Source organism: Suncus etruscus, chromosome 1 (assembly GCF_024139225.1).
Source record: "Suncus etruscus isolate mSunEtr1 chromosome 1, mSunEtr1.pri.cur, whole genome shotgun sequence".
NCBI classification, from domain to species: domain Eukaryota; kingdom Metazoa; phylum Chordata; class Mammalia; order Eulipotyphla; family Soricidae; genus Suncus; species Suncus etruscus.
In genome coordinates this window covers 164,879,908-164,905,993 of record NC_064848.1, presented here as the reverse complement: position 1 = coordinate 164,905,993, position 26,086 = coordinate 164,879,908, and the positions used below count along the sequence as shown (strand labels likewise).

The 26,086-nt window shown below is 45.1% G+C and overlaps 1 protein-coding gene and 1 non-coding gene across 2 annotated transcripts in view; one reads left to right on the top strand and one right to left on the bottom strand.

Moving 5' to 3' along the window:
* Nucleotides 1-26,086, top strand: part of PIGS (phosphatidylinositol glycan anchor biosynthesis class S) — a 1,033,024-nt gene that overhangs the window by 601,353 nt on the left and 405,585 nt on the right. The window lies entirely within an intron of this gene.
* On the bottom strand, nucleotides 10,882-10,985 carry LOC126029718 (U6 spliceosomal RNA). Its single transcript, XR_007503041.1, has one exon. It is a non-coding gene; the product is annotated as a U6 spliceosomal RNA (small nuclear RNA).

The following is a 26,086-nucleotide window of genomic DNA, read 5'->3' as shown; positions in this document are numbered from 1 at the left end:
ACCCTATAAATTCAGTGACTGCTCTAAATAAATTTTATTAATGACTATTCATTCTCTGTTCATGAGGAAAACCATAAAACACGTAAGTGTGAGAGCTATTGTTGGGGCTATATCCAGCAGTGTTCAGGGCTTACTCCTAGCTCTGTGCTCAGGAGGTGTTCCTGGCAATGCTTGGAGAATCATGTGGAGCGCCGATGATCAAACCTTCGAGGCAATGCCTTAACTTCTATACTATTGCACTGGTCTTCTGAGAGCTGTTCTTTCTCTCACCAAACAATGTAAGGTTCATGCAAAGATTCCTAAACCCTGGAACGGTTTGCAAAACACTGGCCTCCTCCCAGTGATGGAGACCATGGGTCATGAGTGGCTGTTTGTCCTGGAATCCTTCAGTTGAAGACACTGAGCTTCAAGAATGGTGAAACCAGGGGCCGGGAAGGTGGCGCTAGAGGTAAGGTGTCTGCCTTGCAAGCGCTAGCGTAGGACAGACCGCGGTTCCATCCCCCAGCGTCCCATATGGTCCCCCAAGCCAGGGGCGATTACTGAGCGCATAGCCAGAAGTAACCCCTGAACGTCAAATGGGTGTGGCCCCAAAAACAAACAAACAAACATACAAAAAAGAATGGTGAAACCTATGCAGGTTCCAACAGCTCATTGGTAGTAGAGTCAGAATCTAACTCTGGTCCTGTAGCAGGTGTTCTGTTCTCTTCCCCCTCTGCTTTTCTTGGTACATGCTCTATACAGCTCTATCTTCTGCTGCCTGCACACACTTGACTTCATGTGATCCACAGCTGGGGAACTCCTCACTGGCCTGTCCCATCCAGTCAGTCAGGAAGTAGGATGTACAGTCAAGATATGGGGCCTTCTCCGGACGCCTTTGTAATTTGACCCTGAAGCTCAGCAGGAAAGTGGACGCTGCTCCCGTTCATTCTTATCATCAAAGCTGTAGTGTAGCCCCTATGAACAGGGACAGAGGCACCTGGAAGTCCAAGGTTCAAAGCTAAAAGGCTGGGAGTTCAATTTCAGAAAAGAAGTGCTGTCAGAAGCCATCGTGGGTACCTTGATGTCTCAGGCAGGAGCTAAGAGCAAGGGATTCTCTCACACAGGTTGTGCTGATTGTTTTGTATGTTGGGCTGGCCTGCCTGTGCCTTTTCTCATCCCAGGCTGGATGGATGCTGAGGCACCCCACCCCCTCCTGACACTGTTAACCACATCCAATTAACTTAGCATCCTTTGCCTCATTACAAGTGCTCCGATTGGCAACCGTGTTTGTTCAGCACAAAGCAGCTGCCCTAAACTTTCTCAAAGGATCAAGGCCCTGATCTGGGAGAGGAAAAATGGTAGCGGCCTACTCTCCCTGCTAGTGTGTTCCAAGGAGCTGACAGGCGCTTGAGACAGGTAGTACTCACACCAGGTGCTCACACCAGCAAGACAAATCCTTCCTGTGGCCTTGTTTTCAAAAATGATAAAGGTCAAAGAGAAATAAGGAACTTACCTTATATGCAGCCAGACCACTGTTCAATCCTTGGCACCCCATAAAATCTCTAAAGTCCAGAACTGGGAGCAAGGCCAGGTATGTCCTCAAGGCCTCCTTCTCCCCCCAAACATGGCAAAAATGAATAAGATGCCAAAGAGAAACATCAGGCCACCCTGAGACTTACAAGATCCATTCTTTGTGGGCTTAAAGGTACCATTTCTGTACTGATTGGGCCTAGTCTGCTATGTGAATTCCTGCAGGATCCTGGGAAAAGAGGCCCTGGTTCCAGTGGGGCTAACCCCCCACTAGCAGAGTCTACTTTTTAGGCCTGGACTTTAGTCCTCAAGAAAATGCCAGGAGAGAGCCAGGACTTGCCCATACCGGGTGGGTCTGTGGAAAGGATGTTGGGCCCCAAGAGCAGGCTGGGGCGAAGGACCAGAAAGGGCTGCAGAATCAGGCAGGCCAGGACGGGACTCAAAGCCTGATCCTTACCTGTGGTGTGGCCGCTCTGATCTTCACTGTCTTTGATTTCAGGGAGATAATGATATTGTGTTCATTAGACTGTGAGAATGTAATGAGGATGATGAGAGCTGGCTAATGTGGTTACGAAAGAGGAGCCTTTAACTGTGAAGATTTGGTTTCACTATTGAGGACCAATCAAACAACAAAGTCTGATGGGTCGGTAAACTAGCAACAAGCTGGGGTTGGAAAACGATGGACTCAGGTCCTCAAAGCAATCATTTTGTCTGCACATCACAAGTGTTGTTTTTTTTGTTTTTGTTTTTGTTTTTTTTAAGGGAAAGAATAGGGAGTGCTGATTCCCTGAGTCACGCCTCTTTTTATCTACAAAACTAAAAATAGTTAAGGGTTAGGCTTTGGGGGAAGGGTAAATTGAGGATAAACTGTTCTTTGGACTTTGTGGCTGGGAAATTGCCTTGGCCTAATATGGATCTTTGGCTGGGTTTTTGGCTAGCAGCCTGGGTCATAATCCTGGCCTCACAACTGTGTGACCTTGGGCAAGTGGCCTTATCTCCCCAAGCCTCAGTTTCCTCAACTGTGAAATGGGGAAAACTATAATATCTGCCTCACAGGAACTGTGTCAGGATTAAGTGAGCAAATTAGTTCTTGGAGGAGTTCTGGCCCTTATGAGACACAGAAGATGTGTGAACTACTGTAAGTTTTATTAATGGTGAGGATGGACCTCCCACCCTGACAGCATGGAACCTCATAGAGGCTCACTTACCTTCCTCACTATTAAATGGGCATATTAATCTCTACCTAGCTCAGAAGGCTTTCTTAAGATTCTTTCAGAAACTCTTACTGAAACCCCTTAACCCATTTCAGAAGGAAATGTTCTTCCCATTATAAGGAGACCAGCTTCCATCAGTTCAGAAATTGTGGGTGTGGGTGGTTCTCTGGGAGCAGGGATAAGAGGACTGAGACTAGGGTCTCTGTGCCTTTGCTCCTGCCACAGGAGAGAATAGGTGCTACTTAGGGAGGGCTCCAGGGTTGTACTGACTATAAAGTTTAACACTTTAATCCGTCTGCCAACAAGACCCTCACTCTGGCCAGCCAGGGCTACCCCTCAAAGGAGCTGAGCCCCGCCCAAGTTCATGATGATAAAGATTATATAGGGAAGGGATATAAAGTGGCTTCAGCTTTCTGATGATCCTTAAAATGATTGGCTCTTGTCTAGGGGTACCTTCCTATTGCTTTCTTGTCCTTCCCTGACAGGCTACCTGATATGGCCAGGTAGCTTGAGGTGGAGTCTATAGAAATAGGCTTATGAAGACCTAACATGTGGCTTACCCCATGTGGTTCTTACAAAATGACGTCTCTGCCTGCTCAGGACCTGAGAAGAAACCTGCCATGTGGCCTTTAAAAAATGCTATCCCGGAGGGATAGCACAGCGGCGTTTGCCTTGCAAGCAGCCGATCCAGGACCAAAGGTAGTTGGTTCGAATCCCGGTGTCCCATATGGTCCCCCGTGCCTGCCAGGAGCTATTTCTGAGCAGACAGCCAGGAGTAACCCCTGAGCACCGCGGGGTGTGGCCCAAAATCCAAAAAAAAAAAAAAAAAAGACGTCCCAGGGCCAGAGAGATAGCATGGAGGTAAAGCGTTTGCCTTGCATGCAGAAGGTTGGTGGTTCGAATCTATGCATCCCATATGGTCCCCTGAGCCTGCCAGGAGCGATTTCTGAGCATAGAGCCAGGAGTAACCCCTGAGCATTGCTGGGTGTGACCTCCCCCCAAAAAAATGACGTCCTTCCTTGTTCAGAATTCAGGTCCCAACAGATTCAGTCCAGGACACATGCCAGATTTGCCCAAAAGTCATCTCTATCTGTGAGTGGTGGGTTGCATCAAGGCTCAGGTCCACCCAGGCCCCCAAGCCTGCCTCTCTCCGAGATTAAAAGTCTCAGGACCCTGTGGGACAACAGAGGAAAGGATGCGAATGCACCTCTGCTGACTCTGCCCACCCCTCATGCTCTGCCAAGTCTCCACCCTTAACTAATCACCAAGCCTGCAATGTTAAATTCTCCAGGGGGAACTGTTGCAAAGCCAGAATGCCCAGACCTTACCCCAGACCAATTAAATCAAAACCTCCTGGGGTGGGATCAAGGCGTGTGTATTTTCTTGTTAAGTCCTCAGGTGAAATTGAGTTTTAAAATATTAGCTTGTCCAGGGATAGTCTCCAGAATGGCAGGACTAAGTGATGGTCTTCCCAGACCCATTGATTCTTTCCTCCAGCCTCACTCAATGAGAGAGAGACAACAATTGGGATTCACTGGTCCCCCACTCTACAGAGCCCATGCCAAGGATGCTGCATTGGGTATGGTGCTGCCATGGGTGTTGTTATAGGTGCTGCTATGGATGCTATAGTAGGTACTGCCATGAGTACTGAGTAAGTGTTGCTGTGGTTGCTGTGGTGGGTGCTACAGTAAGTGCTACCCAAGTATAGTGGTCATTCATGGCAATGGCTTGAAGAATAGCTACCAAGTGCCTTTTATGTGCCAGGTATTTACTAGACATTTGCTAATCTTCACAAAAATTCACCCAAAATCTCATGCTGAATTGAGAGATGAAGGATTAAACAGTGCTGTCCTCCTTTTCCAGTCACTTTATTTATTTATTTTTTTTACTTTGGGTCACTCCTGGCAGCACTCAGAGGTTCGTCCTGTGTTGGCCGAATGTGTAGTGTATCACTGTGCGATCACTCCAGCCCTCCAGTCACTTTCTATTTTGAAGCTGCTTACCAAAACATCTGGGAGCTTGGCTTTGCTTTAGTTTTCTGAACAAAGAAACTGAGAATTTTTTTAAGTTGGGGGAGAGGGTAAAGCTGTCAAAGGAATGTGCTAGGACAAGTCACAGAAGATACTGGAAAATTCTGCATCCCAAGATAGTGAAGGGTTGATATTGGAAAATTCTGCATCCCAAGATAGTGAAGGGTTGATGAATAAGCACCCTCATTCCCAAGTCCCCTTTTTAGTGACAACTCAGAGATATCTTCTGTACCCATAATTTCCAGCTTCAAGGCTGTCAGATCAGATTATTTAGGGAATGGGGGTGGGTGGGAGAAATAATATTTAGGCAATTTCCAGAGCAATAAAAATTGAATCTCTGCGGGTGGGGCTCAGGTATTTACTTATCTATATTGGTTTTTGTCCATACCCAGTTGTGCTTAAGCCTTACTCTGCACTTGAAAATTATTCCCGGTAGTGCTTGGGGGACCATATGGGATGCCAGGAAATTGAACCTGGATAGGGCACATGAAAGGCAAATGTCTTTTTTTGTTTGTTTGTTTGTTTGTTTTTTGGGCCACACCCGGTCACCACCGGGGTTATTCCTGGCTGTCTGCTCAGAAATAGCTCCTGGCAGGCACGGGGGACCATATGGGACACCGGGATTCGAACCAACCACCTTTGGTCCTGGATCGGCTGCTTGCAAGGCAAATGTCTTACTGTATACTATTACGTTAGCCCCTCAGGCGTCTATATTTTACTTTTTTTTTTGGGGGGGGGGCACACCCGGCAGTGCTCAGGGGTTACTCCTGGCTGTCTGCTCAGAAATAGCTCCTGGCAGGCACGGGGACCATATGGGACACCGGGATTCGAACCAACCACCTTTGGTCCTGGATCGGCTGCTTGCAAGGCAAACGCCACTGTGCTATCTCTCCGGGCCCTATATTTTACTTTTTTAACTGCAGGTTATTAAAATGTTTTGCAGAAGTCTTAGCCTATAGTTTACATTCACTCTCAGAGTTGCCCCCAAGAACTGAACTTTGCTTTCCCAGTGTGAAAACTTGGTTAGTGCACCTGATGTGGGGTTCCTTTATCTCATTTCCCATAGTGCTTCCTGGGATTTCCTCTCAATCAGGTTCTAATACTAAATCTCGATTGTAATGTCTTCTGTGGGAATCAAAGGAAGGAGAAATCTAGGAAGGAGACATGTCTGACAGCTAGGACATGGCAGAGCCAACATTTGTAAGGGCTTATGTGTGTGTGTATAAGGGGGTACCCAGTGGTACTCATAGAGCCATGCAGTTCCAAGGATCAAAACCAGGGCCCAGGGGTGGGGTGGGCTGAAGAGATAGCACAGTGATAGGGCATTTGCCTTGCACAGGACTGAACAGGATTGACCTGGGTTCAATTCCTGAGCATCACTGGCTGTGAACTAAAACTAAAATAAATGAATAAAATGAAATGAAATGAAATGAAACAATAGAAAGCAGTAATAACAAAAAAGCAGAGGGAGCTACTTAGTGTTGACACATGGTTAAGATATTGCCGCCCTTGAACTAGAAGGAGTAAAAGTCCAGAGAAATGGCTAGTTTGGATGGGGATGGAATTGATCTAGGATAGGTAGAAGTAGCAAGTTGGAACATGGGCAGTCCCTGAAGAACAGGAAGTTCCTGAGATCTTCCAGTTTTCAGACTCCTTCCTTAGCTTCTTACATTGATCTCATGCTAAGCTGGGGTAAGCCTTCTCTTTAAAATCTTGGAGTCAAGCTAAGACTGAAAAGTAAGGGCACTTACTCAAAGCCACATGGGAGAATGTGGGTGAGAGGACAAAAGGCCAACCTATGGCTAACCTAGGCTCCTTAGGAAGGAAAAGCTATGTCAGGAACTGGGCATCCACCTGATCCCACCTCATGATACCTCTTGTCCACTTGTAGCAATATCCTTCTTGTGATCAAAAAGTTGCCTCTGCTCTGGCTGCAAGGCCCTCACCTCAACTATTCCTTTTGCCATGCAAACTCTTTCTTCAGATCTCAGGCTGGGGATCGGAGAGAGAGTACAGTAGTTGAGGCACTTATCTTGCATGTGGCCTACTCTGATTTGATTCCTGGTACTATAAAATGGTTCCCTAAGCACCTCTAGAAGTGATACCTGAGTACAGAGCCAGAAAAACAAACAAACAAACAAACAAAAAATCCTGAGGATTCCTCCAAAGAGCTTCAAATAGCCACTTCCACCCATCACTCAGAGTTCAGTTCCAAGTGTCATTTCTTTGAAAGAAACTCCTGGCTACTCTACCCCCTTGGCTGCCTCCCACAAGTCTCTCTTATATGGCCCAATTTTATCTTCTGTATTGAATTCAACACAGCTGAAATTTTGTTTTCTTATATCTGATCTGTTTCCTTTGCTTTTCATTCCCCCTTTCCAGGCTACTTGAGAGCCAGTAGGATCAGCTGTGTCATACACAAGCCTGTTTTTTAGCATCTCTATCAGCAACCAGTTGGAAGTATGCAGGCATAGAGGACGATGAGAGAGGCAGGGTCTGGTGATAGAAGTGGTTCAGAGTGAATTCTGAAAGGTGGGAGCCAAGGCTGAAAGTCATTGCTTTTCCACACAACACTTGTGTCAGTGAGCTGTGTTTAAGCAACCAGACTAGACTAAAAAAAGTGGTTCCCAACAGTGACCAATCAATACAGCTAGACATGCTAAATCAGGTTAAGACCCGGCTCTCCCCAGGGTTTCTACTCCTGCCATAAATGGCTTCCCAGCAGCTCAAGGTCAAGGGCGCCTCCTGCTCACCACAACTTCCACTCCCTACTACCTTCAAGGCCCTCCCAGAGGTCCCTCCAACTGTGTGCTCTAGGCTCTTGCTCTTCTGTCTTGCTGCCTCTCATTACTTGCAGTGCTTCTGCATGTTATTTCTGTGCCCAAGGTCTGAGATGGACACGTACACACTGACATTTAAAGCTCAACAGAGAAATCAATCAGTGCATTGTGTCCTTCAGTGAATGCCTCAGGAACTTGTGTGGCTGCGCCAGGCCTGTATCTGGTTCATATCCTATCGATTTGTAATGGTATCTGTGGGCTTCTGAGGCTTTACATGCACAACTGTGTCAATGAAAACAAGAGGCCATGGGGCTAGAGTGAAAGTACAGGGGACAGGACATTTGCCTTGCAAGTGGCCAACTCAGGTTAAATACCTGGCCTCTTATATGGTCCCTGAGCCTGCCAGGAGTTTTCCCTGAGCCCAGATCCAGGAGTAGTCCCAGACCATTGCTGGGTATGTTCCTTCATGGACAGACAGATGCAGAAACACACACACACACACACACACACACACACACACACACACACACTAAGAGGTCACAGAGTCAATGTTTCTGGAAGGAAACAAGCCAATCTACCTGAACTTGAATTGTAGTTGCTGCTATTTGCTAGTGGTGGGGCCTGGCCATTAACTCAACTTCTCTGAGTCTCAGCAAAGTGGTTGACTCTAATATCTATAATCTAGGATCCCAATGAAGCTCAAATAGGTTAAAAAAATGTAATGGCTGGAGAGAGTACAGCAGTTATGACAGCAGGTAAGATAATTATCTTGCACATGACTGAGCTGAGTTTGATCCTCATATAGTTCCAGGAGTTCAACATTAGCAACAGGAGCAAGCCCTAAGCATCTCCAGGAATGGCCTTAAAACAAACAAACATTGGGCCAGAGTGGTGGTGCTAGATGTAAGGTGCTAGATGTAGATTGCAAGCGCTAGCCTAGGATGAACCGCGGTTTGATCCCCTGGCATCCCATATGGTCCCCCCAAGCCAGGAGCGATTTCTGAGCTCATAGTCAGGAGTAATCCCTGAGCATCAATGGGTGTGGCCCCAAAATGAAACAAACAAAAAGTGGGGCTAGAGAGATAGCACAGAAGAAGACATTTGCTTTGCACAGCTCTGACCTAGGTTCGATTCCCAGCATCCCATATGGCTCTCTGAGCACTGCCAGGAGTGATTCCTGAGTGCAGAGTCAAGAATAACACCTGAGCATTATTAGGTGAGACTCAGAAACAAAAAACAAACCAACTAAGAACAACAACAACAAAAAATACAACATATAAAGCTCAGAAAATAAGTTCTGCTCCAAAGTGCTAGAGAAACCTGAATGATTGTATTGTCTTTGAGCTAAGGATAGAACCATAGAACCATGTCCACCAACAATCCCTGCTCAGGATTACAATCATGAAGTTATAGGGCTTGTGTGGAATCTCCTTATGGTGTTGTAAACACTCACTAGGCATTAGTTCTCACCCACAAGGACACACAGTCTGGTAACTGTCAGCCAAGAATAAGGTTCCTTAAAATAATGATGCTCATTAGGAGTTGGCTGATGTATGAATTCACAGGCGAGCCAACTTCTCAGAAAGATTGTTCTCCAGCAGAGAAGGTAAGCCTAGCATGGGGCTGATCTGGTCTCAAGCAGAGCGAACTGCTTTGTACCAAACATCTTGTTCATTCTGCAGTGAACTGGAAGGCCATGAGCCTGGGGGTGTCATGGGTCTCCATGTGACTCCCTGAGCATGATTAGTTAGCTGTGGGAGATAGAAATCCACCCACAAGAAGTCAAGGCTCCCGGTTTCAGATACAATGTCCTTTTTATATGTGCCTTGTTTCTGGCCAGGGCCTGGATCATATGCCTGTTAGTCTTGAAGGCAAAGGAGAGTGAGCCAGGAGTAAAAGAATAAGGATAACCCAAGTCCCATAGCTTAAATGGAAACAACTTTGCAGGACTGTAGGGGATCATAGAGAAGTACCTAAAGAAGTGCTGCATCTGTGACAGTGTGAGGGGAACCAGCCAGAACTCACAGCTCTGGTACTAGACATTTGATAGACATTCTGAAGTAAAGATCCTCAAAGGATGAGAGCTGTAATGAAAGTAAGGCTCTGAAAGTAGGGGCCGGAGAGATAAGATGGAGGTAAGGCATTTGCCTTTCATGCAGAAGGTCATCGGTTCAAATCCTGGCATCCCATATGGTCCCCTGTGCCTGCCAGGAGCAATTTCTGAGCATGAAGCCAGGAGTAACCCCTGAGCACTGCCGGGTGTGACCCAAAAACCACAAAAAAAAAATCAGTTTTCTCTAGAAGTGTGCTAGTCAGGACCTTGAGGGAGAAGAGAGAAAACCCAGAAATTTTCAGGGTTTACCCAATACTCTGCAAGAGAGGTGGAGTTTGGGGTGTTGTGGCAATGCCTATGCTCAGGTCAGATGGAAGGAAAGTACTGTGGTGGACAAAGATTGATGTGAATATCTTGTGCCTCCAGATGCTCTGTTTCCTAAAGCCAAATATTCTCATTCTCTTTTCTAGCAAGGCCTACTGTCCATTTGTATAGATAGGTTTTGATGATGTGAGGGATCAAGGAAAGAGTAAAATTGACCCCACTATTTAGTCTTCAAGTTCTTCTACCTTTCTCTAAGATTTATGCCCAGCATGAAGCTCATGCTCCAACACCTCATATTATTTCTTGAACACCGTCAAAAGTGATCCCTTAGCACAGACCAGTAGTAACCCTAATACTGCCTAGTGTGGCCCCAAAAATAAAAACAAACAAAACAAAAAGTAAAATTCTGAAGTGCAAGACCTTAAGATGCTAAGACTTGGCTATTCCCTCAGGGGGAAAAAAAAGAAGACCTGGGGGCTGGAGAGATAGCATGGAGGCAAGGTGTTTGCCTTTCATGCAGAAGGTTGGTGGTTCAAATCCTGGTATCCCATATGGTCCCCTGCCCTGCCATGAGCGATTTCTGAGCATAAAGCCAGGAGTAACCCCTGACCACTGCCGGGCGTGGACCCCCCCCCAAAAAAAAAAAAGACCTGACCTGTCTTGGCCTTAAAGAAGTTTGTATCTACACTGGTCAACCTCCGTAGGAAGTGCATATCTGGAAGGTTAGGAGATGGTTGGAGTTAACTGGTGGGAACAGATACTATCTGAGGAGGCATAATACTTATGATTCTGAAACCTGAGATAAGGCCATAAAGCCTACCAAGCTAAAATTAGGAAAAAGAAATGTATGGTTGAATTCCACACCATCCCTACCAATCACTGGGTATCTTTGTCAAAACAGAATCCTGGGTCCAGGCTTTAGAATTCTGATGGAATAGATCTGGATTGAAATTCATGAAATGTTTGTTTTTAAAAATACAAAGAGTTTCACAAATTTGCATGTCATTCTTGAGCAGGGGCTTTACTAATTTTTGCATCATTCTAATTTTAGTATGTGTAATGCTAAAGCAAGCACTAAAATGTATTTTTAAACCACTTCCCCCCTCGAAGAATATATGTCTCTATAAATAGCATATCTATATGGGCAAGAGCCTGGATCATATGCCAGTTTGTATTGAAGGCAAAGTGGAGAATGGGCCAGGAGAAAGAATAATGATAACCCAAGTTCTATAGGAACTCCATAGGAGACAGCTTGCGGGACAGTAGGGGATCATAGAGAAGTACCCAAAGAACGCTGCATCTGGGGCAGTTTTACATATGCATGTAAAACCTCTTACAATTATATATATAAATATATATAGATATATGTCAATAGACTTAAATGTCTCTGAAAGGGTACATAAAAACATCTAGTAATTGCTTGGGGTCAGAGAGATAGCACAGTGGTAGGGCATTTGCCTTACATGCAGCTGATCTAGGACGGACAGTGGTTTGAATCCCAGCATCCCATATTGTCTCCCAATGCCTACCAGAAGTAATTTCTGAGTGCAGAGCCAGGAGTAACCCCTGAGTGCTGCCGGATGTGACCAAAAAAACAAAAACAAAACAACAACAACAAAAAACAAACAGAAAAACAAAAAAAATTGGTATAGAGGGATAACTGATGGTCAGGAGCAGAAAAGAGACCACCAGTCTTCAATCTGCTTCTTTGTGTTGCCTGTCTTAATTATCTTATATAAATAAACTCAAATAATAGTTTATGTGTTGTTGCAATACTGCCCTTGATGGGGTTGACTAATGGAGGAATGGAGGATGAGGTCTTTCTCCTCCAGCTCGGATCACGCGTCTGTTACCTTGTTCAGCCAGCGGTTTTGAGGTGAATGCAGTGGGAAGAAAGCTAACAGGCAGTCAGGCTTCTGAAGAAAACAGCTTTTATTCTGTTGAAGAGGCTGAAGCAAAAAGCCCCAGAATCAGCCCCAGGAAAAAAGCCCTCCTCTTCCACAGACCCTTGCTTTTATACCCCAGAGTCAGGTACTACCCAATGGTGGGATCAGGTACCACCCAATGGTAGGAGTAGAACCAGGTACCACCCTAGGGTGGGAGCAGAATGCCAGGTCACACCCTAGGGTAGGGCACAATCGCAGATCAGGGTAGGGTCAGTATAATAATAATGCCATTGAAATGTTTACATACATAATAATGTATCTCTCAGTATAATGGTCTAGAGAAATACATCTACATCATAACATATAATAGTACTTTATTTTATTTTTATAGTTGAATATTATTTTGTTGTATGAAAATGCGACAGTTTGCTCCTCTGTTGTTCTGTTGATGAGCACTGGGACTGTTTCTATCTTTGGGCTATTGTGAAGGTAGGGCTGTGGACAAGTGCTTGTTTGAGTATACTTTTCTATTTTTTGGTTACAGGAACTAAATTGCTGATCATAAGGTCAGTTGTACTAAGCTTTTTTTTTTTTTTTTCCCCAGGCCTCCAAAAAAGTATTCGGGGGTTCTGGAGCCACATTAAATGATATTCAGTTCTAGTGGTCCAGTAGTTGGCTCAGCACTGGGAACCACATAAACCTGGAACCCACCATGGTTAAGCCAGGTAGCTTGGGGGGCCTTGTGGTGTCAGGGATAAAATCTCTCCCTGGGTCTATAAATTCTATATGCTGTTTCAAACCTATTCTTGGGGCCAGAGTGACAGCACAGCATTATGGCATTTGTCTTGCACACAGCCAACTCAGGTTTGATCCATGGCATCCCATATGGTCTCCCAAGCATCTCCAGGAATGACCCCTGAGCACAGTCCCGGGAGTAACCCCTGAGTACCTCCAGGTGTGGCCCCAAAAATAAACAAACAAAAACAAAAACTATTTTCAAATGTGCTCTCACACATAATGAACAACTATGGCAGATCAAAGAGGTATAATGGAAATCAAATCAAAGCTCCAGACACACATTGCCTTTGATAGAGTTCCCCAAATTTATACTTCAAGATGCAATGGCTCAACCTGAACCTGTCCCTTCCCAGCTGCCCAGAAGTGTGCAATGTGTCTGTGGCTTGAAAAATGGTAAAGACCAGAGAGAAGCTCCTCATGGAAATTAAGCCATGTGAAAAGGTTGGAGAGAACATTATAAGAAAGAGGAACCTGGGCCCGGAGAGATAGCACAGTGGCGTTTGCCTTGCAAGCAGCCGATCCAGGACCAAAGGTGGTTGGTTCGAATCCCGGTGTCCCATATTTGTCCCCCCGTGCCTGCCAGGAGCTATTTCTGAGCAGACAGAGAGGAGTAACCCCTAAGCACCTAAGCTGGGTGTGGCCCAAAAACCCAAAAAAAAAAAAAAAAAAGAAAGAGGAACCTGGAAGGCATGTGTCCACTTCATTCATTGTGTCCCAAACCCAATTCAACCTTTGGGTGTTTCAGTATTGACCTCTTTGGGTAAGTTAGAGCTTTTTAAAAATAAGTCAATGCTGGGAGGGTGTATGATAATTTTGATTAAAGCATTTATTTTAATAGTTTTTATAAATCACACCAGGATTTTATCATTAAGAATCTATCTGGGGGGCTGGAGAGATAGCATGGAGGTAAGGCATTTGCCTTTCATGCAGAAGGTCAGTGGTTCGAATCTGGCATCCCATATGGTCCCCTGAGCCTGCCAGGAGCAATTTCTGAGCATGGAGCCAGGAGTGACCCCTGTGCCTGCTAGGTGTGACCCAAAAAACAAAAACAAAAACAAAAAAAGAATCTATCTGAAGGGATCACTTCAATATTCAAGTTGGGCACTAATGGTAAGCCCACCTCCCACCTCCCTGTTTATCCCCAAATATGCATGCTTTAAAGTCTAGATTTGGGAATAAGACATAGTACAGGGGAAAAGGTGCTTATATATGGCTGTGTCCTATATGTCTAACCATTAGGAGTGAACTCTAAGCACAGTGTTAGGAATAGCCCCTGAGTGACACTGAATGTGAGCTCAAAACTCCCCCCAATTAAAAATTAATAAAGTGAAGTCTTTTAAGCAGACAACAGGGAAATTTTGTAAGTGTCCTTATACTTCCAACAGTCTCCCGTGGGTTAGAGAGTTCATGAATGCTGAACTCTACCCCTCAACCTGGACAAATTTCTTAAACTGCCTTTATCTGTTGTAAAAAAAAAGGGGGGGGGGAGGGAAGGGAAATGTATTGGATAATCATAGCATCACTGTACCTGTAAAACAGTGAGACACTGGGGTTGTGGCTAGACATTGCTAGACGTGGCTAGAAATGAAAGACAATGAATACCAAGCCTCTAACACACACACACACACACACACACACACACACACACACACACACACACACACACACACACACACCAGAAACTAAGGAACTCAAAATAAGATATACTTAGTTTTTCATAGTTCTGGAGGTTAGAAGTCTGAAATCAAGGTGTTGGATCTGCAGAGATAGCTCTATGGGCTTTGCAGGGTTTGATCCCTGATACTTCAAGGTTCCCATAGCACTGCCAAGAGCAACCTGCTAGAACAGGACTGAGAATAGTTAGTGAGCACTGCTGGGTATATCTCCCAAGCCAGAAATAACAATAGCAAACAAAACAAAACAAAACCCAAAAGGCCTCAAATCAAGATGTCAACTATGTGGATTCTTCTCAGGAGAGAGATCATCTGTTCTATGCCGCTTTCTTAGATTCTTTTTTGTTGTCATTTGATTTTTGGGCCACACAAGCATTGTTCAGGAATTACTCCTGGCTCTACTCTCAGGGATCACTTTTGGCAGTGCTCAGGGACCATATAGGATGCTGGGGATCAAAACAGGGTCAGCTAGGTGCAAGGAAAGTGACTTCCTGGCTGTACTACCTCTCAACCCCTCTTCCTAGATTCGTTGGCTCTGGGGTTCTCTCATTTATACATTTCTCACTCCCATGACTTTCCTCCTATATGTCTCTCTCCAGGGGTCATTGATTGCCTGAGACCTTCCCAGCATTTGTGTCCCAGCAGGCCACACGCCCTGAAAATTTCACTGGACTTGGAGCCAACAAAGACTAGACATCTCCATTGAGAAGTACTGCCCAAGACTATGACCTGAAACCTGATTTAGGGGTCCCTAACATTCACAATTCTTTTACTCTTCCAGCATGCACATGCCTACATGAACTTGACATTCCTTTACTGTATCTTATGTTTTTAGTTTCTCACATATAAGTCATTCTTTTGGGGCCTTGTTTTCCATGTGGTTTTAGCTTTGCTTACAATCTTGTCAACAACTGTTTGGAACTCCTGACTCTTTCTGTCCTCTCTCTCCCACATCCTCACAACTTTCATCTTTTGTTTGTTACTGGATCCCCTTGGTAAGGTCTTTACGGAGACCAGAAGGGAGGGAAGGGAACAATTATTCAGATAATTCAGACATTCACTCATTCAAGCAAAAGCGATTATTCCCTCCCTCCTGAATGATCCAGATAATTGTTTTAATTCTGAGTTTCACATGGTCTCTGGAGCCCTGGTCTCTTCATTCTGTTACTCTAGTTAAAATTTGGTTCCAGTGATAAATATTTCTGATCTAATTGCTTCCTCCCCTCGTGGGCTACTGGGGTATTTTCAGGGAAGAGGATCTCTAGGTAAGTGATCATTAACTTCAAGCCTGAGCACTATTAGACTTAAAATAAAGCTGACCCACTCTCCACACTGCACTTTCTGGAAAGATCCCAATCTATTTCATCCCTCCCAACCCCTGGCACACTCAGCAGCAAGGAGCAAATTACCATTTATTAAACTCTAATTATCTTTCCCGTTTTTTCTAGCACTGCTCTCTGTGTATGTGAGCACATCAGCCTGTATTCCATTGCCATGAAATTAGCAGTGAGTCGTTAGCATAGCATTCATATTTATAGACGGGACTGGGGGGGGGGGGCTTGCTGGTGCGACATGGTGCGAAGTTGAATGCCCTTAATAGAAGGTTAGGGACAGGGCCTCATCTTAGTGTCATCCACGCACATGGCAGATGTAGGAGATGTGAGATTTGCGGCAAGTTAACAACGATTTAGGCAATTTGGAGACAGCTTCACGTCTTTCCTTGGAGTCTATAAAAAGTTCAAGCAGAGACATCTTACTTTGGGAGAAAAGCCTGTTCTTTATTTGGGTGTCACGGAGACAGGGAGGCTGACAGGAAATGACAGTGTTCTGCTCATCGTTCCAGAGCCTTGGAACAACAGCTCAGGATGTGTGCTGTGAATTCCTTTGAGTTGGTGGGGGCCTACTCCAGACTCAGGATGTCCGGACTGGGCATCGACCAGAGCAACCAAAGTTTTTTTCATGGGCCGGAGTGGTGGCACAGCGTAATGCATTTGCCTTGCATGCTGCTGACCTAGGACAATCCCGCAGCGTCCCATATGGTCCCCCAAGCCAGGAGCAATTTCTGAGCACATAGCCAGGAGTAACCCCTGAGCGTCACTGGGTGTGGCTGAAGAGCAAAAAAAAAAAGGGTTTTCATAAGATTCTTTTTTATGGACCGGAGAGATAGCATGGAGGTAAGGCATTTGCCTTTCATGCAAGAGGTCATCGGTTCGAATCCCGGCGTCCCATATGGTTCCCCATGCCTGCCAGGAGCAATTTCTGAGCATGGAGCCAGGAATAACCCCTGAGCACTGCCGGGTGTGACCCAAAAACCACACACACACACACACACACACACACACACACAAAGATTCTTTTTTATGTTTTGGGGGGCTGGTTTGGGGGTTATCCTAGTGATGCTCAGGATGAGAAGACAAACTCAATGATGTTCAGTATGGTGGGGACACACTCCTGGCTCTGCGCTTAAGGACCAGTCCTGGAAGTGCTGAAGGACCGTATGTGATTCTAGGGATTGAACCAGAATCAACTGCATGCAAGGCTAACACTTTAGCACCTATTCTATCCCTCTGGCTCAAGATTATTTTTTAATTGCCTCCTCTGCTGAGTAACCCTTAAGTAACTGTCAGGACAGTGACACATTACAGGCAAAGTCCTATCCCACAACAGTGGGAAAGGTTAGCTATGCACCTAGTTAACCAGGTATATGGATAACAAAAACATTTCTTGGCGAATCTGACTCAACAAATCCAATTTTGGATAGTTCTAGATCTAGTTCAGGTCCTTTTCAGTGATTCTGAAGCTCCAATCAAAGCACCTTATTTCTTGCTTCCTAGTATGAAACTTGGCCCTGACCTCTGAAAAGTATATAGATTTCCAGTCACTGGTTTTAAACCTCGGCCCATCCAAGATGTACATAGTATTTGCCAGGCTGTTCTGCCAATCTAACCACTCATCACCCATGTGCTTCCCTGGCTGCCTCCCCCATCTTCTTGCCCTAGATCCAGTTCAGCAGCCTCAGAGCCAGTTCTCAGATGAGAGAGACCTAAGTCTGACCTCAGCCCTGCTTCTTCTCATCCGACCTCCTTACTTCGGAAGCCCCAGAGCCTGAGAGAACATATGAGAAACCAGGGCCACATTTTTTTCCATTTGCAGTCATTGTGTGGCACTGAGGCAGGACACCACACCGGGGTACTCAGAGGATACAACCCCCCACTTCCCACCCCGCACCCTTGGCAGACACCTGGCCTCCCTTCACCTATTGTTTAGCAGGGCTGGCAGCTCCCTGCAGTGTAATCACCCTCGGCTCATTAACAAGCTGTGTTCATTTGCATATCTAAATATCCCTGTTCCGAGAAAACAGCCTATTCCATCTCCTCCTTATGCATAGAAGAGGAAAGGGAGGAGGGGAGATTGGGAGATAGGGAAATCAGAGCGCACCCCTTCTCAGTCCTGCTTCTTACCTGCCACCCGTTTGCTTTTCTACGCCCTCCCATTTTTCCCTTATTAAACTTCCTCTTATATACACTCTCCTCCACCCTCTTCATTGGGAAAGTGCTAGGAATCTTTTCCTTTTTTACTTCCCTTCTGCTCACTTCTTCTCTGACTCGACCTTCAAAAGAATTCCCCGTCCCTTTAAAAACCAAACCAAACCAAAACAAAAAAACCCCACCGTACCTTCTACAGCCACCAGCTTTATGCAAATGTCTAAACACACCCACCCCCATTCAGCCTGCCAGAGACAGGAACTGTCTATCTATAGATCAGCCTGATTACAGTTCATTTTTATACAGCGAGAAGCGTGAAAAGTCACAGGCTGGGGGCAAAGCAGCTTGGAACCGCCCTACAGATGCCGGGGATACGTGGACGCCCCTCATTTCTGAAGGGCCTGGATTAGGCCCGCTAGGATTAGACACCTCTCCACCCAGCAGTGGATTTCTTGTCTGTATGTCTGAAAGGCTGCCGCTTTGAAAATACCTTCTAGGGTAGTGTTGTCTTAATCATGAGAAAGGGTTTTTTTTTTGGAGGGGGGGGCATTTAATCCTGCCCAGCTGCCACCTTCCTGGGGGAAATGGACGCAGACCCCTGGACCCCAAGGCCGGTGCTGGAGTCGGTAGGGAGGATGGGGTTTAGGCGGATGTGGGCGTGGCACGATGGAGAATTCAGAACCAGGTATTTTGGGGAGAGGGCGACGCGGTGATGCTCAATGGTTACTCTGGTTCTGTACTCAGGAATTACTCCAGGCGGTGCTCAGCAGAAACATCTGAGATGCCGGGGGATTGAACTAGACTCCACCAAGTGCACGGCCTTACACATTGTTGGACCCTTGGCAGTGACCCTCTGCTAGTTCTGAAATACGTCCATTTAACAAATGCTTGTCAATGCATGCCAATCTCTGCTCTCAGCTCAGAGCCAATCTCTGCTCTCTTTCTATACAAATAGAACTAAGTTCCTCTTTATCCGTTGGGTATCTAGTCCTTTGGGTAGGTTACTATCATTACTTCACTTTCTAGAAGAAGAAACCAAGTGCACAGAGAGAGCAAGTATTGTGCCTCATCTGCACCATTCATGGCGATGGTACCAGGACTCTAACCCCCTGAGCCCTTAATTCCAATCTGTACTCACACTTCGGTGGGAACTTTCCTTGACGGTCAGAGCCTGCTCTCAAGCACTTGTGACACTCAGTTCTGACTTTTCCCACCTCCATTTACATTGCCTTTGCCATGGCACCCTATCCTCTAGGAGAATTTTGCCCTCCCTTCACTATTTAGCTCTCGTGGTGGGTCTTCATCCCTTCAGGCCTACCAGCATATCCTATTTGTAGCCCTCCTCAGCTAGCCAGGCATGTCCTGGCCATAGAAAAAGCATATTTAGGATACCAGGAAGTCGCTTGGGGAAGTGATGCTAATACTACTTCCAGAACTTTCTGATGGTTCTCAGGTATTTAATAAGTACATAATTTTATATATATTTTGGGTTTTGGGTCACACCTGCGGTGCTCAGGGGTTACTACTGGCTGTCTGCTCAGAAATAGCTCCTGGCAGGCACGGGGGGACCATATGGGACACCGGGATTCGAACCAACCACCTTTGGTCCTGGATTGGCTGCTTGCAGGGCAAACGCCGCTGTGCTATCTCTCTGGGCCCACATATTATATTTTGGTTTGATTTTTGGAGGCCAGAGCCAGGATGGTCTATCTAGTTCTGTGCTCAGGAGTTACCCCTGAACAGAGCTCAGGAACCATATATGTTATCTGGGATTTCAGTTGGGCTCCTTAAGATGCAAGCAAGTATCTTTTTATTTTCTTCTATTTTTCTCTTTCTTACCACCAATGCCCCCCATTTCCCTTCTCCCACACCCCTTGCCTGTATTTAAAACAAGTATTCTACTTCTCTCATTCATTAACATTGTCATGGGTAGTTGTTAGCTTATTATTTCTCTACTGTAATCACCACTCTTTGAGTGAGTTTTATATCATGATGCCGATCCTTCCAGTCCTCATCTCTGGCATTATCACAATAATTTCTTTGTTGTTTTTGTTTTTGGGTCACACCCGGCAGTGCTCTAGAGGTTATTCCTGGCTCCAGGCTCAGAAATTGCTCATGGCAGGCACGGGGGGACCAATATGAGCACCCGGGATTCGAAACTGATGACCTCCTGAAAGATAAGCAAATGCCTTACCTCCATGCTATCTCTCCTGGCCCTATAATTCTTTTAATTTTTCTTAAACCCCATAGATTAGTGAAACTATTCATACTGTGAGTGTGTCTCTCTCCCTCGAACTTATTCTTACTCAGCATAACTAGTTTCCATATCCATCATGTATAGGAAAATTTCATGACTTCATCTCTCCTGATAGCTGCATAATATTCTTGTGTATATGTACCACAGTTTCTTTAGCCATTCATTTGATTGAAGGACATCTTGACTATTGTAAATAGTGCTGTGATGAATATAGATGTGAGGAAGGGAATTTTTGTATTGTATTTTTGTGTCCTAGACCTAGGGTATATCCCTAGGGAGTGATATAGCTGTATCATATGGGAGCTCAAGTTCCAGTTTATTTGAGGAATCTCCATCTTGTTTCCAGAAGGGCTGGACTAGATGGCATTCCCATCAGCAGTGAATGAGAGTTCCTTTCTCCCCACATCCCCATCAGGACTTATTGTTCTTGTTCTTTGTGATGTGTGCCAGTCTCTGTTGTATAAGATGGTACCTCATTGTTGTTTTGATTTGCATCTCCCTAATAATTAGTGATGTGGAATATTTATTCATGTGCCTTTTGGCCATTTTTATTTCTTCTTTGAGAAATTGTCTATTCATTTCTTCTTCCCAGTTTTAGATGGGGTTAGATTTTTTTTCTTGTTTAGTTCCATCAGTACCTTGTATATCTTAGATATTAGCCCCTTATCTGATGGGTATTGGTGAATAGTTTCTCCCATTCTGTGGGTGGCTTTTGTATTCTATGCACTATTTCCTTTGAGGTACAGAAGCTTTGCAGCTTAATATAGTCCCATCTGTTTATCTCTGTTTCCACTTGTAAGGAGAATGCTGTTTCTGCCTTGAAGATGCCTTTAGACTCGATGTCATGGAGTTTTTTTTTTTGTTTGTTTTGTTTTTGTTTTTATTTTTGTTTTATCTACGTGTTGTTCAATATACCTATGGTTTTGGGTCTGAAATCCAGTCCTTAATCCATTTGGACTTGACCTTTGTGCATGGTGTTAGATGGAGGTCTGAGTTTGCTTTTTTGCAAGCAGCTGACCAGTTGCCCCAACACCACTTGTTGAAGAGGTTTTACTTGCAAAGCAAGTATCTTAACCTCTATACTATCTCTCTATCCCTAAATACATATTGTTACAAAGCTAATAAAATTCCTGTATTGGTTAAGCTAGTTTAAATTGGGTTATGTCACTAGCAATGAAAAAATGTTACACACATATGATGAAACAAAGAAAATCATGTGCATAAGAAAAATAATACAGGGGCTGGAGGAATAGTACAGAAGGCATGGCACTTGATTGAATACAACTGACCTGAGTTCAATCCCCAGCATCCCATATGGTCCCCTGAAACTGCCAGAAGTAATTCCTGAGTGCAGAGGAATACAGGAGTATCCAGGACACAGGAGTATCCCCTAAACATTGCCAAGTGTGATCCAAAAAAAAAAAAAAAAACAAAAATAATACAGAATTGGAGAGACAGTTCAAAGGACTGGAGCACAGGCCTTGCATGCAGGAGATGTAGGTTTAATTCCTAGCACCTCAGCACTTCATGGAGCCTCCTGAACACTGAGCCTGGAGGAGCCTCTGAGCATCACTAGGTGTGGCTCAAAAACTGAAGAAAAGAAAAATATGTTACCCTGAAATTAGTTTCGTTAATGCAATATGCTGGGCTGGGACTGGAGGGATAGCACAGTGGGCATTTGCTTTTGCAAGCAGGCAATTGGGGTTTGATTCTCTTGATCCTATGTGGTCCCCTGAACCCACCAGGAGTGATCCTGAGCAGAGAGCCAGAAGTAAGCCCTGAGAACCACTAGGACTGCCTCTACAAACCCAACAACAATAGGGGCCTGAGTGAAAGCACAGTGGTAGGGCGTTAGCCTTGCATGCCTGCCAACCCAGGTTCAATCACTAGCACCCATACACACCACACCCGAGCCTGCCAGGAGTGATTTCTGAGCGCAGAGCCAAGAGTAACCCTGAGCATAACCGGGTGTGGCCCAAAAAACAAACAAACAGGGCCCGGAGAGATAGCACAGCGGCGTTTGCCTTGCAAGCAGCTGATCCAGGACCAAGGTGGTTGGTTCGAATCTCGGTGTCCATATGGTCCCCCGTGCCTGCCAGGAGCTATTTCTGAGCAGACAGCCAGGAGTAACCCCTGAGCAATGCCGGGTGTGGCCCAAAAACCAAAAAAAAAAAAAAAAACCAACAAAAAAAACTAAAACAAACAACAAACACAAAACCAATATTCTGGGACTGAGAAAATATCTCAAAGGTCTGGAGCATATGCTTGGCTTGTGGGGATCCTGGGTTCAATTCATGGCACCATCTGGTTCCTCCAGTGGCCCTACCATTACTGAACCCAAACAACACTGAGTCAAGTTTTACTGGGAGAAGTGTCCCCTAATCTTTGCTTGGGAACTGCCCCCCCCCCCAAAAAAAAAAACCAAAGTATACAAACACTGGGTGTGGCCTCCCAGTGAAACAAAACAAAAAAGAGAAAAGCGGGCCCGGAGAGATAGCACATCGGCGTTTGCCTTGCAAGCAGCCGATCCAGGACCAAAGGTGGTTGGTTCAAATCCCGGTGTCCCATATGGTCCCCCGTGCCTGCCAGGAGCTATTTCTGAGCAGCCAGCCAGGAGTAACCCCTGAGCGCCGCCGGGTGTGGCCCAAAAACCAAAAACCAAAAAAAAAAAAAAAAAAAAAGAGAAAAGCCTCTAACTTTGTCCATTCCATACGTTTACTTTCCTTCTTTTATTTAAGAAGAGCAAGTGTCTTTCTTACTATTTACCACCTACTCTTTCACTTAAATTCCCTTCTAATTAGATCCTTGCTTGATCAATTTAAGTTTTGTTTGTTTTATTTTGGGAGCCACATCTGGATGGGCTGAGGGCTAACTCCTGGCTCTCTTCTCAGGGGCCACTTCTGACAGTGCTTGGTGGTGGTGGGGAGGTTATATATGGTGCTGGGGACTGGATCTTGGCTGGTTCAAAACTGTGCCTTATCTACTGTTATTTCTTTGGCCCTTTGATCAAGTTTTACCCCTCCCTCATCTCCTATTGCTAATGCCACACCCAATAATATATATGTATATATATATATATTTTTCTGTTTTATTTTTTTAGTTCAAAATGCTTCAGTATATCTTCCCTAAATAACTAGGTTATTGGGACTAGAGAGAGAGCACAGCGGTAGGGCATTTGCCTTGCATGCAGCCAACCCAGAATGGACAGTGGTTCAAATCCCGCCATCCCACACGGTCTCCCGTGCCTGCCAGGGGCAATTTCTGAGCACAGAGTCAGGAGTAACCCCTGAGCGCCACCAGGCATAACCCAAAAAACAAAAAACAAAAACAAACAAACAAAAAAAGAAAACAGGTTATCAAACTTAGGAAATTTTTTGTTGAGAGTTGGGGAAATAGTTCAGGAGTTAAAGAACTGGTCTTGCATGTGGCTGACCTCAGTTAGACTCCCTGGCACCACAAATGGTTTCCCAAGTAACTTAACATTATGACTTTATTTTGACATGCTCTGGGAGGGACCCTGGCGCACAGAGCTGGGAGTACAGGGCTGAACATCACCAGATGTGACCCAAATCTCTCCCTCCAAAAGAAAAAATTTTACCTGATACAGATTCTTATCTGATCCACAATTCATATTCATTCCCTCCCTCATTTATCACAATAATGTTCTTTCCAGATCTTTTTTCAGCTTTCTGTAGACTCCATTTCAGGATTACTCACTGAATTAAATGATATCTCTTTAATCTTCCTGAATGTGGAACAGTACCTCTTTGCCTTGCATTTTTCACCTTGGCATTTTGAAGATGAAGGGTCAGTTGTGTGATATAATGTATGTAAATTGTGTCTGTCTGCTGTTCCTCTGGATTAGACCCAGATCATACATTTTGGACAGAAATTATTGTGTTGCTGTGTCCACAGTGGCTCAGCACATCTGTGTGTTTGTTCTAATATTGGGGGCACAAGCTTCAGTTGTTCAGTTTTCCTTAACTATAAGGGCACTCTATTTTTCTTTGAAATAATGAATCCTGCCTGGTGGCCTTTCAGAATGTGAAAGCTTTCCCCCATTTGCTAAATTCAAAGTGAATGCTCAGGGTCAGTAATAGGAGGGCCCTTTGCCAAGGGAGTATGTGAGGAGAGGACCCTTTCTGAACTGTTATGAAAGGCCTGAGAAAGTCCCCTTTCCTTCTACCATTTGAGCAAAAAGTTTCATCTCTGAGCCAGGAAGCTGTCATAGTTTATGAGCCACCCAGTTTGAGGAATCTGTTGTCACTATCCAAATGACTAACATACCATCCAAGTAAAGATCTTGCACTTGGGGTTGGGCCATACTTGATGGTACTCAAGGGCTATTCTTTGGCTTTGTGCTTAGCGGTAACCCCTGGTGTTGCTTGATGTGAGGGACCATATATTGTACTGGGAATTCAATTGGCATTATTCTCCTGCCAGGGCAATATCTTAACCTCTATACTATCTCTCCAGTCACAAGATCTTGTCTTCATTCTAGACAAAAACAGAAGCCATTGGAAGCGAGACAGGATCTGTTCTGGTTATTATCAAAGGTGGCTCAGGTTGCTAAGTGGAATTGCTAAGATGACAGCAGCAAGGCTGGGAGGTACTTAAATTGGACTCTCTCTGGAGCACTAACGTAAACATTTCAGCCAAGGAGAGTCTAGAAAATGTCATAGAACATGGTGATAGAGAATAGGGGAGGGAAACAGTCAAGACAAGATAGATTAAATAAGTTCATCCATGGAAAATTGAAACATAATTGTCCTGAGGACTCTGGGCACCAGTGTAAAACAAGTACATTCAAGTTATCTTGTCTGAAATGAAGGAGAATCACTATCAACTTCCCTCCATCAGTGAAAGCAGTGACTAAAGTGGCTACAGTATTAGTTCTCCTGCCAGTCCTGGGGGCCAAGAGCAAAGTCACACCTCCAGAGAAACCCCCCCAGGCAAAGCCCTACAGTGTATGGATGTGACCTGCAGCCTTTAAGATTGGAAGGAGAGAGTACTTTGGAGACAGAGGATCAGCTGAGGATGCAGCCTTGAGGAAGTGGTGTGGAAGTATGAGTTTGCTAAAACAGAGGCTAGTGGCAATTCCAACAGGAAATCTTAATCTAAAAGAGCCCAAACCGGCTGAAAGATAGCTTGTGTTTTACACACAGCACACCCAGGTTCAGTACCCTGCATTGCATTGTCTTCTGGACATTGCAGGAGCAACCCCTCAATACTGCTGGGTGGCCTCAAAAACAAAAAATAAAGAGTTTGAAGTGTGAAAGCTAAGGCCATTATGCTACTTGTTTGAGAAACCACCACTTGAGAATTGTTCTATCTTCCAGAAGGACTTTGCTGGAGCCTTGAAGGACTGAAGTAGCCAACAGGGTGGATAACTGTGGGAATTGATCTGTTAGTTATTCTTCCTGTGCCCTAGTTTTTCTCTTGCCCCAGGCCCAGGAAACAAAATTGCATTCTGAATCTGTTTCTCTCTACAACAGGCCTGGAACACCTGCTTAGAGCCCATCTTTCCTGCCCAGTTTAAATCCCTGAACACTGGCTCCAATGGTCCTCCCCAACCTCTGACCTTTACACAGTCCTGGGGACTCTGAGCTCTCCCTCTGTGCTCATACAACTCTCTCTTTCTGTCAATGGACCTGGTGATGCCAGCACATTGCTTCATCTTGCCAGCCTGGCGCAATTCCCAGAGAGGCTATCCTTGGCTTGCCCTATTTCATTTCTCTCCCTCATTTGACATTGACAAATAAAGACAAGAGAGATGCCAAAGCCCAGGGCGTAACCAGTGTCATTCAAGCATCACCAAGTTAATCTAGGGATCTAGGCTCCTGCCAGCCTGGAGCAGGAGTCTCTCTGCACGTGGTCTGGAAGTGGGGAACAGCTTTGAAAATTGACATGTAGACTTGCTGTTTGTCCAAAGAGACTAGCCCCACCTCCAGACACAGGACTCCCAGAACCCATCTTATGGAGAGGACAGGGAAAAATTGATATCACAGAGGAACCAGAAGAGCTAGGGAGAAAAGTGAAGCTGAGCAAAGATAGTCATCTATACTAGCAGCTGAAAT